Source organism: Dendrobium catenatum, unplaced genomic scaffold (assembly GCF_001605985.2).
Source record: "Dendrobium catenatum unplaced genomic scaffold, ASM160598v2 fragScaff_scaffold_257, whole genome shotgun sequence".
Taxonomy (NCBI): domain Eukaryota; kingdom Viridiplantae; phylum Streptophyta; class Magnoliopsida; order Asparagales; family Orchidaceae; genus Dendrobium; species Dendrobium catenatum.
Genome location: NW_021318719.1, coordinates 844041 through 860350, shown reverse-complemented (window position 1 = coordinate 860350; position 16310 = coordinate 844041).

The following is a 16310-nucleotide window of genomic DNA, read 5'->3' as shown; positions in this document are numbered from 1 at the left end:
CCCTCCAAGTGTTGCATAGTACCTTTGACAGTTCAGACTCTCCAAGTGTCGGCAAAGAACCTTCGGCTGTTCACACTCTCTAAGTGTCGGCAGAGAACCTGATCTTCTTCAATGATCTTCTCACGTGAAATCCAAAAAAATAAGAGGAAGAGTGAAAAACACAAATCACATAGAGATCATTACCTTTGAGTAACCTTATGAACCCTTTACACTCCACTAATAAGAAATCTCTCTCAAACACTCTCTCACACTCTCTCCTTTAATTGCCCTTGAAAAATTATGAAGACAACATTTTTTACGTTAGTTTTTAATGGACCTTTTATACAAAAGTCATGAAAAATCATCCAGAAAATTAAAATTTTTACTATTGAGCATACACGATCATACAGTACAATCAAATTTCATACGTATGAATAGTTCAAATATTATTACATACAAACCTGTTATGAATTGGTATGAAATCATTTCATACCCGATCATCATCTGGTATGAACGATGTTCGTTATGGATGACAGTTAGAAAATTTCAAAATTTGTTTGTATGAAATGTCAGAATGAAATGGGACCTCAAATTTTTGTACTATGGAAGGCATGTATGAACTGGGTTCATACAGTATGATCCATAATTAGAAAATTTTTATTTTTATGCTACCTGGTACCTGAGACGTTCATACTCGTGAAAGCATGTACGAGCTGGGTTCATATAATACGATCCATACTTAGATAAATTATTTTTATGCGACCTAGAACCTGATATGTTCATTCTAATGAAATCATGTATGAACTGGGTTTTTACATTATGATCCATACTTAGAAAAAATACTTTTGAGCGAGAATGGACCCGAAACATTTGTACTTATGAGAGCATGTTCAAACTAGGTTCATACAGTATGAACCATACTTTGAAAAATTATTTTTATGTGACCTGGAACACGAGACATTCATACTTATGAAAGCATATATGAACGGAGATCATCCAGTACATACTGAAAAAAAAAATTATTTCTATTCATTCGGGGAAAATAACTGACTAGATCATCCTGTATGAAGTGATTTCATATAATACAATCAATTTAAAAAATATGAATTTTAAACTCTCATATACTTAATTACAATCACACTCTCTTAGACTCAATAAAATGGAAAATATAGAATTCAATTACAATAAACTTTAAACTGATCTTGATTTGAAGTATTCAATAATCTGGAGTATGATTTCCTTAAAATGTTAGTACACACAAGAGCAAAATAATTTTTCCAAAATATGTTAGGACAAATAATAATCAAATCTATAATATTTAGAATCATAAAAATCATACAAGTTGCAATAATATCAAGCATACAAAACTAAGTAGCAACAATCTCAACAGATAAATTTTAAATATAGTCCATGATCTTGATGATGAGAACATCAACATAACACTCAACCATCTGAGGTATTAATTCATTAAAGATGCATTTCATTTTTTGCAGGTATGTAGCATTAATATTCTTCAGGCTAAAGGGCATAATCGTGTACCAGAATATACTAATGGGCATTCTGAACGATGTGTGATTTTCACCTTCAAGTGGCATCTTCATCTAATTATTGTTTGATGATCCATCTATAAATGAAAACATGTTATAGCTGGATTTATTATATACCAATAGTTCTGACATCGGGAGCATAATGTCACCTTTTGCATATGCCTTATTGAGGTCCTGAATATAGACACAAATCTGTCAATTCTTCTTCTTTACATGGGTGATATTGGGAGACCAATCAGCATATTTTTTCTTATGGATGAATCCTACTTCTATGAGCTTCTTAGTTTCAGAGATCACCTATTCCTTAATCTCCAATCTCATTCTCTTTAGAGATTTCCTGAGAAGCACAACATTATACTTGATGGCTAATTTGTGAACAGTTAAATTATGGGATAGGCTAGGCATTTCAGCATATGTCCAGGTAAAATAATCTATGAATTCATAGAGAGGCTCTTTCATTTATTCCACTTAGTTTTTTGGTAGTAGGGAGCTAATAAATGTTAGGCAAGGGTTCTCCTTAATTCCCAAGTTTACTTTTCTTTTAACTCATCCATAGTGGCTACCTGTCCACCAACTTCAGATTCTTCTTGTGCAGGCTTGGCTACTATGGGTTGATTATCATAATCGTCATCATCATAAATCTCTTCAGCACCACCATCATCGAATTCAATTTCTCTACATGTGATGGCATGACACATCTCAATTTGGGGGTGCTATTGTATGTTAAATCTAAGACCTCTCCGTGCAAGAATATCTCTTCTTTACAATGCATGGGGATTTCTTTGATACCAAAGCTTTAAGAAAAGGTTAAGTTATTATGTAGGAGTACAAATTTTGGCTTTCTTTCCCATTATCCTTCAGATATTTTTAATGTTAAATCTGCACATTCTCATCACCATTAACACCTTGTGCTCTATGGGCCTATGGAGCCAATCTCAATTACCTTCTTCTTCACACTCTCCAGATTTATAAAAATAGGGTCCTCATCTATCTCTACTTCTTAGATGAAGCACATAAAATGTTATGAGCTCTTGGACATTATGCACTTCTCGGGGAAAGATTTCTTTAAAATGTTACAGGGGGATAGGTGGGACTACACATTCATTATTTGAAATCGACAGATTATCTATTCTTTTTAAGAGCACAAATTGCACATTATTTATGTAGGTAGACTCGTATTCATAGTCATCATCTTAATATTTTACCTTCTTTTACCTCCTTGATGTTGATTGAAATATTTCTTAGGATTTACTAGGGATGGCCTCATCCTCATCTATTTTACTCCTTAGGTGAGGAACATGTTTTATTTATTTAGGGGTGATCGCTGCCTTGGAAATAGTCTATGTTTCCTTCTTTCTCTATGCTTGCTTCTTCTCATTTTCTTATTTGGGTTATTTTATAGCCTTTCGATTTTCTTCCTTAGTCCTGAGAGAACTCGATGGCTATGGTTCTTTTGGGATGAAGTACCTATCATCTTCATAGATTTTCACTTCCTGAATTACAAAGCACTGAATATCCCCAAAAATTTTAAACTCCTCTCCATCCCTAATATACTTCATACATTGATATAGTATAGATTTGATAATTTTGTAATCATGCAACCATGGGTGACCTAGAAATGCCTTAAATGAGGTGTCTAAATCAATCACATGGAATTTTTCCTTGATATCGAGTTCTCAAAATACTAGAGAGAGCATAAATAATCCTATGGTATTTTTCCCCATCTTATTTAAGTTGTGGACCATTACCATATTTTTTCAGCGGTGCTGGACATCGAGACAAAGTGTTTTTATTACTTTCAAGCTTATAAGGTTGATAGAGGTCCAAGGGTCAATAAAAATTCAGTTGATTATCATTTCTTCACTCTCTACAGTAACATACATTGGGCAATTATGATTTCACCCTCCCATACTTTAAGGTGCAAGCTTAATTGGGTACTTCTATAGAAGTAGATGATCACACCACAGGCAGTGCTTTAGGATTTATCACCGGCTCAGTAGAAAACTTCAATTTCACACCTAGAACTTCTTCAAGCTGCATTAGCATTTTTATAGTTTTCTTAGAGATCGTATTCTCCCACTTTTGTTCTTGAATTGGCTTCATTTCCTTTCTTCTTTCTTTAGCCAGGGGTACGGGAGAAGTCATAAATACTTAAGTTGATTCATTTTTATATTTAATAAATACATTATCTGATAATGTGAGCTCTCCCTTCTAATACTTTCTTTTGAGTCAATCCTAAAAGATATAGCAATCTTAAATGGGATGGCAGAGCACTCGGTGACATGGGAAATAATTTGGATCGTCAGTTTCTTTTGACTTCTTTAGCCTTTTATACTCTGTTAGTTCTCGACTAATATTTAGCGCTTGTCAAAATAGTTTTTGTGACATGTACAGTATGAAATATCAATGAAATCGTGCAATGACAGGAAACTCATAAATCTGTACTGTAAAGCCATTCAGTATCAATAATTCAATTCAATATCAGTAAATCCATTCAAAATCCATAAATCAATTCCATATCAATAAATCAGTTAATATCGATAAATCAGTAAATCCATAATGAGATCATATGAATAATACTTTACACATGCATTCCAGTACAGTAGTCTTACTCGATAAGTACAATCACTGGCTATTAAGGCATTTTTAAAGGTTAGTATGTTAGTAATCTGTTGGCTATAATAGAGTCGTCACCCTTGCCCGTCGGCATAAGCTCCTTATGACTCCCAATCGTTGTATCACGTGATTAATAGAGGATAATACCAAATCATTTTTAAAGGAAAGCCCGTCGGCCCACCATCCTGACAAGTTAATCTTCAACCAACGGTTCAACAAGCCTTTACTTAACAAGTAAAAGACATGGCTATTACGACGTATTTCAATCTTGGAATATCGATGTATCGTTGTATCCGTTAGCTTAATAAGAGTCGTCACTTTTGCCCGTCGGCAGAATAATCTCCTTATGACTCCCTTTAGTAATCACGTGATCAGTAGAGGATAACACCAAACCCTTTTTAAAGGAAAGCCCGTCGGCCCACCATCCTGTCAAAGCTATTAATCTCCAACCAACAGTTCAACCAGTCTTTACTTGTCTTTTAGTAACAATAATAGTAATTCAATTATATATGCACATTCATATAGAACAACAAAATATAAGTAGCTCAATTAAGGAAAACCCTTAAAATATCGTACAGTCGATAGGAATCCCAAACAGAGTCAAAATACATAGTTTCAGAAAATTACCAAATTACCAGAAATCATATAAAATAATGTTTCAAAGCTTTACTTGTACTGAAGCAATACTTTTCAACATCTGGATAATTTTTTATTCGATAAAAATTCCACAGAATTCAAAATACCAGGTAAAAACTTTCCAGAAAATACTCAAATCGTACAAAAACATCAGTTCAATAACATACCAAAAGTTACGCGTTAAAAGTTTCTTCAATACAAAGTTATGCAAGAATTTCGGTAACGGAAACATAAAACTGAGCAAAAAAATACTAAAACTTGAAATCTTCGAAATCAGAAATAGGATTCCCCTTACTGTGAGACGAACAATTCTTCTAAAAGCAGTGTCGGACGAAAAGCGCACCGCGAGCTCCAAAACCCAGCTTCTTCTTTCTCTTTCCTGCCTTTTTCTCTCTCTTCAAAATATCTCAAATCCTCAATTTATCAAGCAGGATCGTCCAGGACGTTGCCCAAATCATCCCGGGACGAACTCCTCTAGACACGGATAGTACAAATGAAAATTAATTCCAATTTATTTCATCCATGGACGAAACTCTCGGGTTCAGTTCGTCCCGACGGTTCGTCCCGATGCACCCATTTTTACTCAGTTCGTCCAGACAGTTCGTCCGTACTAACCATACAGATTTTCACAATTTTCTTCAGTTCGTCCCATACTAAGGCCAGTTCGTCCGAACTAACAGCACTCACAAAAAATGAAAATTTGAGAGGTTTTACAATTACACACCTTAAGAAAAATGTCGTCCTCGACATTTCCATTAAGGGTTCAAATTGCAAAATCAATAAACAAATCCATTCAATAAAAATTCAAATCAAATCAAATTAAAATCAAAACTCGTCGAAAACCATACAGTCATACAGTTCATTCAATCACATGTCATTCACTATGTATGCAAAATGATGCACTTGAAACTATCCATTCTACCAAACTATCAATCGAATCCTTTCACTACACTTGCTTTGATACCAATTATGACATATACAGTATGAAATATCAATGAAATCGTGCAATGACAGGAAACTCATAAATCCGTACAGTAAAGCCATTCAGTATGAATAAATCAATTCAATATCGGTAAATCCATTCAAAATCCATAAATCAATTCCATATCAAAAAATCAGTTAATATCGATAAATTGGTAAATCCATAATAAGATCATAAGAACAATACTTTACACATGCATTCCAGTACAGTAGTCTTACTCGACAAGTACAATCACTGGCTATTAAGACATTTTTCAAGGGTAGTATGTTAGTAATCCATTGGCTATAATAGAGTCGTCACCCTTGCCCGTCGGCATAAACTCCTTATGACTCTCAATCGTTGTATCACGTGATCAATAGAGGATAACACCAAACCCTTTTTAAAATAAATCCCGTCGGCCCACCATCCTAGTAGGTCAATCTTCAACCAACGGTTCAACCAGCCTTTACTCAACAAGTAAAAGACATGGCTATTACGACATTTTCCAATCTTGGAATATCGATGTATCGTTGTATCCGTTGGCTCAGTAAGAGTCGTCACTCTTGCCCATCAACAGAATAATCTCCTTATGACTCCCTTCAGTAATCACGTGAACAGTACAGGATAACACCAAACCCTTTTTAAAGGAAAGCTCATCGGCCCACCATCCTATCAGGTCTATTATTCTCCAAAAAATGATTCAACTAGTCTTTACTTGTCTTTCAGTAACAATAACAGTAATTCAATCATATATGCACATTTATATAGAACAACAAAATACAAGTAGCTCTATTAAGGAAAACCCTTAAAATATCGTACAGTCGATAGGAATCCTAAACAGAGTCAAAATACACAGTTTTAGAAAATTACCAAATTATCAGAAATCGTACAAAACAACTTTTCAAAGCTTTACTTGTACTGAAGCAATATTTTTCAAGATCTGGATAATTTTCTATTCGATAAAAATACCACATAATTCAAAATACCTAGTGAAAACTTTCCAGAAAATACTCAAATCGCACAAAAACATCAGTTCAATAACATACCAAAAGTTACGCGGTAAAAGTTTCGTCAATACAAAGTTATGCAAGAATTTCGGTAACGGAAAAACAAAACTGAGCAAAAAAATACCAAAACTCAAAATCTTCAAAATCAAAAATAGGATTCGAATTCCTTACTGTGAGACGAACAATTCTTTTAACAGCAGCATCGGACGAAAAGCGCACCGCGAGCTCCAAAACCCAGCTTCTTCTTTCTCTTTCCTGTCTTTTTCTCTCTCTTCAAAATATCTCAAAATATCTCAAATCCTCAATTTATCAAGTAGGATCGTCCAGGACAATGCCCAGATCGTCCCGGGACGAACTCCTTAGGACACGGATCGTGCAGACGAAAATTAATTCCAATTTATTTTGTCCATGGACGAAACTCTCGGGTTCAGTTCGTCCCGACGGTTCATCCTGATGCACCCAGGTTCGTCTAGACGAACCTGCATTTTTTACTCAGTTCGTCCAGACAGTTCGTCCGTACTAACCATACAGATTTTCACAATTTTCTTCAGTTCGTCTTGTACTAAGACCAGTTCATCCGGACTAACAGCACTCACAAAAAATGAAAATTTGAGGGGTTTTACAATTTCGAGTTTATTGCAACAAACTGACTTTATCGTCCATGACGATATAAATATCATCCTGTACGAACAGTACAAATTTAGCTCAATTAGCTAGGACAATTTGGGACAATCAGAAGGTTTTTGTTCATATCGTCCAGGCCGATAGGATATCATCCTATATATATTGTACAAATCATTGAATATCATCCATAACATCGTCTTGAATGGATGTGTAGACGATATAAAAATAACTTGATCGTCCAGGCCGATCTCATGATCATCCCGTATGATTAGCTAAATTCAGCACCTATGTTTGATCGTCTAGGAACAACTAATATTTGTGAACTGATCATCTCGATCGATCCATAGATTGTCCAAGATGATATGACCGAGCAATCAAATCTTAATTACTTTCATTAATTACTAGATTAATTTATGCATAATTGTATTATATTGTTTAGGACGGACGATATCTAAAAATAATATATACCAAAATAGATCTTATGGCTAATTCTTTTTTATTTTAGCGTATCATCTCGGCCAATACGAATATCGTCCAAGATGATGCGCTTAATGACGTCTGCCTTAACCAAAATGCCCAAATTAGGGTTTCTGTTTTTAACTGATATTCCATATCAAATTTTTTATCGTCCTGCATGATGTGAGAAAAAATAGAAAACTCTTAAAAAGTCAGAAAAAAAATCCCCTAAGTGTGTGTGTGGAAGGTTACTTAGCATCTGGAACCACATTGTTTACAATTGACTCAAGAAAAAGAAAAGATTACACACTCACTCAGACCTAGTCTACCCAATCTTGAGGTAGCTTAAATAATAGTTTGATCTTGTGGACCTGAAATACTTTTTTTTTATCAAAATGCAAATTGCAATAGAAAAAAGGAAATTATTACATACTACAGTGTGATTAAAACATATCACAATCCTCCTTTAACAACTTGAGAAACAAAGGAGGTACCTTTACAATCCAAATATTCCCAAAGAAATTCACCTTCTAAAGCATTGTTAGCACAAAAATTAGCTAAATTATTACAATTTCTATTTGCAAAATGAAAAGGAAACTTACCAAATCCATCCAAGAACGAAAGATCTTCCGTTCCTTCATTTGGACCATTCCGATTCTTTTCTTCCACCGCCTTTTGCAAGTAATTAATAATATTGAGATTGTCACTTTCTATTATGATTCCTTTTGCATCCAACATCCATTCCATGATGATCATCTTCAAAGAACGAAATGCCATTAACTCCAATAGGCCAAATGCAAGAGACTCCAAAAGTAAGCAAAAATCTTCTTTTTGAATCTCTAAAAGCTCCACATACTCCGCCTTTGTTAGACATTGTTAAAGAAGCATTAATATTTACCTTAATCCATCCTGGGGGAAGAGGGTGCCAATAAGAAAACAACTGATCTAGCTAGTTAACACCCCAGTGATCCACGAACAGATTAGTATTGGCATTTGATGCAAAACTAATAGCATTAACATTATAAGATTTAAACTCAATTCTTGATCATTATGCTTTACCATGTTTCTACTTTTTCAAGACCAATAAATCATAGAGAAATATATGTTTGCAATGAACCGATTTTCCACTGCTAACCGTTCCAAATTGAGTTTACAATCTCTGGTTGAGGTAAAAGCTGGAACAAAAAAACCCCAACTACTTAATAATTTTGTAGCTTGCTGAATATTCAAACATTGCACCATTACATGTTCAAAATTTTCCTCTCCATTGCATCCTCTAGGACATAAGTCATGTCCCCACAACCTCCGGCACATCAAAAAGGCATTAGTAGGTATAGCATTGTTAAAAAGCCTCCACCAAAAGCATTCCACTCTACAGTTCAGTTTTAGCTTTTTTAACCAACTTCCATAATCAACTTCCAAAATCTCCTTGTCATAAGAAGATGAAGCTAAACCCGTGATACTTTTACAAAAAAAAAATTGAACCTCAATTCTAAAGCATCTTCATCTATATTAGGATGAATTTGAATTTGGAGTATAACATCAACCAGAATCTTTCCAAAGAAATCATGAAGAAGTACTTTGTTCCACACCCCCTCATTTATTAAGGATTTAAGTGGAGGGAACTCAAAATTTCCCACCGCTATAAAGATTGGCCATTTATCTAAACTTTTATCAAGAATCCATACATCTTTCAAGATGTTAATAGCTTTACCTGATGAAATCTTCGACCTTGAAATTTGGACTTGAAATGTTAGTAGCTAAGGCAGTCGTAGAGAAATAAAAGTGTTTGTTATCATCAAAATTTTATTCCCTGAAAGCAGATTAACAATAAGGCCATCCCTCCTTCTACTTAAGCATGTACGGTAAGTGTTAGGGGACATCATGCCATACATCTTTCATCCCACCATACTACAAGAGCACGTATAGGGGCTCCAAAGCACCTGCATGAAAACACGAGTGGCTTTCCCTGCCACGTTACAAAGGCGTGTATAGGTACTTAGGGACTCCTCATCACCCTACAAGAACATGTATAGGGCTTACCCACCACGTTGTAAGCGTCACACCAGGCTCCCTGATACCGTGCTAGGAGAGTGCGTATATGTGGTTCTCCGGTCCGCCACGAACACCGAAAATGGGATTTTACGTAATTACCTGCATCGTCTTAGGTGTCTCACCAAGTTTCCTCCCACCGTGCTACTAGAGCGCGTATCGGGGGTTTGCCAGTCCACCGCAAATGACAAGAATGGTAATTTGAGTTAAAAATTCATTCCTTTGCGATGATTGGCGACGAGGTGGATGGCACATAAAGATAACATTTGGTCTGGAGAGTGGAAGATGCAGATGGATCTTGAAGGTCAGGTCGTTTGTGGAGTTCAGCTAGGTCTCATCAAATGTAGTGGATATTGGCAGGTCAAGGAATATTCGGTACTGGGAGTTCCACCTAGATCAGGGCTAGAGCTGGCCGGCTACGGGAGTTGGACGAAGAATGAAGATGGAGGTGTTCAGTGGGTTCGGATACTGAAAGTAGGTGGTCGAGTGGAAGAGACTTTGGGGTTTCGAATGTGGAAGCGATGAAGAAACATAAAGCGGGAGGAATGAACGAGAGCACCTCATTGTAATTGTATTAACGTGAGTTGGTGCCGAAGTTCGAGGTTCTACACAGATATTGGTGTAAGAGACGAGAATGCATCGGGTTAGTTAGGATTTGAGCAGGATTTCGACGACATGTGAGGTAAGCTGGATTTGTGGTGGGATTCGTTGGTTTGACAGTCTAAGGTACGTACATATTTTTCTTCTTTTGGTTTATTACACATAGGTCAAAATAATTCAAAAAATTTTGAATTTCATGATAACAAATCAATCTCAGCCATCCAAAAACAATCCATGACTGAGACGACAAAATTGTATCATTTTAATCAGATATTTTATGCGACGTTGTATCTTCAATAAAAAATATAAAAAACTTATTATTAATCAGATATACAAAACAAAATTCCTTCGTGACTATTGAATACTTTTTATCGTTATCACCTTTCACATGTGCACAGGTACTCTCTTCATTCCCGAAGCCCAATCATCTTTTCTTTTTCCCACTGGTTCATGGACACTGAGCTGATCAGTGGTCTCTCCTTGGAAGAATCCCAGTTCTTTTGCTTGGAAGCTTTCAAAACAATGGAGTATAACATCGCTAAGAAATCTCATGCCTTGCCTCTCTTCTTCTTCCTTTTCCTCCTCTATATCCACTCAGTACATTCCATGGAGTTTGATAATGTTTCAGAGCTCTGGTTCTTCAATCGCCGGCTGAAGTCAACTTCGTCAAACGATCAACAAGCAGGCAAGCTGAATCCAACAAAGAAGAACAGCTCATTTGGCCATGAGTTTGAAGTGAGCAAACATGAAGTGCCCAGTGGCCCGAATCCTGATTCAAATAGGTGAGTAAAATGTACGTAGATTGCTCAACAAAATCTCTGGAAATGTTGTTGTTTGGAAATTTTAATTACCTGGTGTGGCTAGAAGTGGTGATTGTTACTTGTGTAGATCTTCATATATCTTTATCTTTCATGCCATGGGTTGCTTATTTTTGCCCAGAAGTGCATTTTGTACAAGTGTGTTAATCAGGATTTAATTAATTGAATAGTTTGTTTATCAATGCTTGGGGAGAACTCAGTATGCAAACAGTTTCAAATTTGTGGATTTGGCTTTTATATCACTTCAATTAAAATCAACAAATTAGTTTTGGATTAATATTCTTTAGATACAAGAAGGAATAGAAACTGTCACCATGTAATTTCTATGAGGATGACTTTTAAAATTATTGAATCTGCTTTTTTGAGATAATTATAGGAAGAGAAAATTACATCTGAGGCTGATAGCTCCGATGTAATACTTCATGTTGGCGTTAAATTAGGAGAACATTTTCTTAAAAAATATTATAAGATTTTGTGATAAAATCATAAGATTTTTGAACTAAGTTGCTGCAAAAATTAGGCTATCTTATAATTTTTAATAAGTATTCGATTAAATAATAAAAATTTGGTACTAAATTCCATTGCCTTGTTTGACGGGGCATCTAATGCCATGGTTACCCATAGAAAACACGGGTCAAAAAAGTAAATTTTGATTGATTAAGGCTCATCTTTTTATTCATCAAAGCTTTTTTTTAAAGAATATCATAATATTCGATTTAGATTTTATTTGAGATAGTTCTCTTATTATTTTTTTAAAATAGTTTTTATCACAAAAATTTCTTGTTAGTTGAAATTAGCAAAAAATATTAGCAAAAAAATGTTCCAAATAAAACCTTAACTTTGCATTTAAAATTGATAAAAATCTCTTTGCACAAGTTTATAGAATTTTATTAAGGGAATTGCAATTAAATTTGAATTTTTAGTGTGTTAGGATCAACTTACTCCATTTGCCAAACCAATTCATATAACATGTACGATAAGCAATGATTGACTGGTTTTTTTACTCGCAAATATAGTTAGCACAATAATCCTTAGAAATCATTTAGTTTTTGAAAAATATAGAAGTATATTAATTCTTTCCCAAAAAATTATTAAATTCTAGGCAGTTTTAGATAAACAAACTCTTTTTAATGGAAAGTGGAAACAATTTAGATTGAAAGAATCATTAAAAAAACTTATAATAAAAACCCATCAAATTCTTGATTTTAATGCAAGGGATATATTATTTAAATTCCTAAATTAATGACCTGGATACAGAATCATACTTTTATAAAAAATAATGGAAAAAAAACATTAATAATAAAAAATATACAAAACTCATGCCCTAAAATGGGATAAAAGTTATATTAATTATCCCCTAAATGAAAAAATAAGAAATCAAAACATCAATTGAGAAAATTTTCTAGCCTTTTTTTTTAGAGCATTTGGCACAGCTTTAGGCTTCGTTTGGGTGAGCTTTTTTATTACTTTTTGTTGCTTCTTAAAATTTTGGTCCTAAAAAGCTGCTTTAAAAAATCTATAAGAAAGTCGTCCCAAACGAGAGTTTAGACTTGTTTTTTTAGCTTTCATAAAAAATTTTAAACTAAAAAATAGTTTTACAAATCAGTGTTATCCTACATGAAGCTTTAGTATAAAAGTTTCTGAGAAACAATGACAAAAAGCTGTCCAAAATGATGCCTAATATTGTAGAAAACTTCATCAACAAGCACTATAAATGTGCCCTCAAAGAACTGGAGCTTGGTTCATTACAGTTCATACAATTTATTTCAAGTAAATATTGCTTTCCTCAGCATGAATAGAATGTTGATATACAAAAGCATTCATGTGAATGCCTGACAAAACCTGCTTCTTCCAAAATGATGGCTGAACCAAGACAAACAAAAATGTTAAAATAGCTTTTAAAAAGAAAATAATAAAATAAAAAAATCATCCTTGATATATCATCAAAAAATTATCTTGATCTGGAACGAATCTCGAGGCAAAATTGAGTTGGAAACATGCAAATTTAAATTCGGGACATCGAATTTCCGATTTCAGCAAACATATATATGGTGGAACTAAGCCTCTCGAAAAAGCAAACGCAATGACACCAAATTCGAGCAATCCGAGCCCAAATGGGTTCAAATTGAGGACTCAAAGAATATTTAGAAGGTTCAAACCATGAATGTGATGATTAACTGTTATCCAAATCTGGCGTGATTATAATTGAATCAAGCGGCTCGACAAAACGAATCAAATGAGCTCAAGATCGGTGAATTGTTTATATCATTAAGACGCTCAAATACTAAATAAAAGGTTCCCATTCAAGGGAGTCCATATCGGTCATTCATTCTAAGAACTCCCAACTTTGCCTTAATCTTCTCCATATTCAATGGCAATGTCATTTTCAAAAAAAAAAATTATAATCTTTCTTACCATCGCCAACTAAAATATTTCAAACCATCGTCTCCAGTCGACTACGACACATTCGACTTCTATCGTCATATGACGATCCTTTTGACCGCCTTCACCAAATTATGGTCTTTTTTACCATCATTGTCATCCGACTCAGGTGTCTTGGACCTCCATCACCTATTGACTATAGTCCCTTCAACTACCATCTCCAGAATTTGGTCTCCCCAATCGTTGTCACCCGACTATAGTCCTTCCGACTGTCATCACCTAGCTACAATCTTTGTGACCTCCATCATTCATCGACTACAATCTTTTCGACAAATGTCACCAACAACGGTCCTTTTATTCTCCATTTCCCTACTACTATCCTTTTGGCCATCGTCGCCCAACTACAATTCTTCTGACCTCCATCGCTCACCAACTTTGGCCCTGACGATCAAACGATCATGTTAACAATGATTCTTCAAACCCCCACCATATAATACACTCTATATGATATATATTTGCTACATTGAGTTAAGGCCTTCCCATAAGAAAGGGCCTTTTTTATAATAAACTATAAACAATAGTGGATTCATTTAAATTAGTTAAGGCCCCGTGGTTTTTTTCCTTTTCAGTTGTTTCCATATAACGTGTCCATTATGAATGCTCTACCCCTACTCTTTTATCTATATGCATATTTGATTTTTATATAAAACTGTGATGTTAAATTATATTTTTTTTCTACCATCATGAATACTCCAGGATGCAATAATTTGGCAGCATTTATGAGAATATGATTCTTGATTGGGGGAAATTTTTGCTCCAATCTCCAAAGTCATATTCGGTGACATCCTAACATCAGCCATTATTGCATCATTAATGGGAATCAGATGTGGACTGGGGGATAACCTTGACTACAATTGTGGTCAAGAAAATTCCTTTAATGTTTTCAACATCTCATATAATATATTAGAAAACTATTTTTCATAAAAATTCTAGCATATGCAAAGATGCTTCCAATAAATTATGAGCTTTATAAAGTCACTAGTAGGATTTTTACTCATTGAGCAAGATCTTACCCTCGATCTAAAAAAAATGTAGTAACAGTCTAAAGATAGATTATTAATCTTCATCTTTGGTTTAACAAACACGCAACATTCTCATCCTCTCAATCATGGCATAATAAATCCTAGAGAGATTCGATTCGATCTTTTGTACACATGTTAATGTCATCAAGTAATGTTCTAAGAAATAACCTCGGATAGGTTATACATCCTTGGTGGATTCTCTTATCCTTTTTCATATAGGTTAATGTCATCGAGAAATGCTCCTACAAACTTCCTATGATAGATGTACATCCTTGGTGAATTCTCTCAACCTCTTTCATATATATTAATGTTATCGAGCAATGCTCTGATAAAAAATCTAAGATATATCATACATCCATTATGGATTCTCTTGACCTCCTCCAAAGAGTCTAACATTATCAAGTAACGCTCTGACAAATAACCTCCAATGGGTAAACACGATTTATAGGTTCTCTCAACCTCTTTCACACATGTTATATTCATCAAGCAACACTTTAACTCATAACCTTGTATAGAACATACATTCTTGGTGTATTCTTTAGACCTCTTCCATACATATTAACATCATTGAGCACTGCTTTGAAAAATAACCTTGAAAAGGTCAAACAAATTTTACAGATTTTATCAACTTCTTATCTACTTCACATTGAAGAATCTCATTTAACCTCTTCTTCAAAGAAATATTATTACATGATCACCATCAGACCTCCACTTAGTTGGTATTATTAGTGTGTAACCATACTTCTAACATGAAACACTTCTTTGACCCCTTCCATTAGGGATGTCTGATGCCTACCTCTATGAGTAGGGATGCATATTGCCTTTAATAGGGTGTAACTTGACCAGCACCATCATCAATCCTTCACCAGATGTCCATTGTTAGACTTTTATTTAATCATTATCAAAATTCCACCCAAATGATGACAATCACAGTTTTTTTCAAAGATGTCAATACCGCTAGATTTTTTAAACCATCCTCTTATATATGAGGTGGCTAAACTTCTTTTATCATGGATAGTTTAAGGGAGAAAAAAATATATTATTAGAAATCCTTCTACTAAAAAAGATGGGTACTAAAAGTTAATAGGGGATGTCATCTATCTATGTCATCTATCTCAGATAGTTAAATTCCTCTAATATTAGAATAAATCTTGAATAAAATAAGATGAAATGAGGAAAAAAATTATTCTACACAAAAGAGAGGCAATGAAGCTTGATAGGGGATGTCATCTATCTCAGATAGTTGAATTAGTTTAATGTTAGAAAAAAATCTAGAAGAAAAAAGATGGAAGGAGATGAATGTTCCTTCTACCAAAAAGAGGGGCACTGAAGCTTGATGGGGGATGCAAGGCACTAAAGCTTGATAAAGGATGTCACCTAATTCAAATAATAGAATGTCTCCAATGTAAGAACTGGTGCATAAGAGAAGGAGAATAAATTCAAAGGGAACTCCTTCAACGTAGACAGGGGCACTAAAATTTTATAAGGGATGTCACCTATCAAAAATAGTGGAATGCCTTAAATATAAAATTTTACTTATACAATAAAAG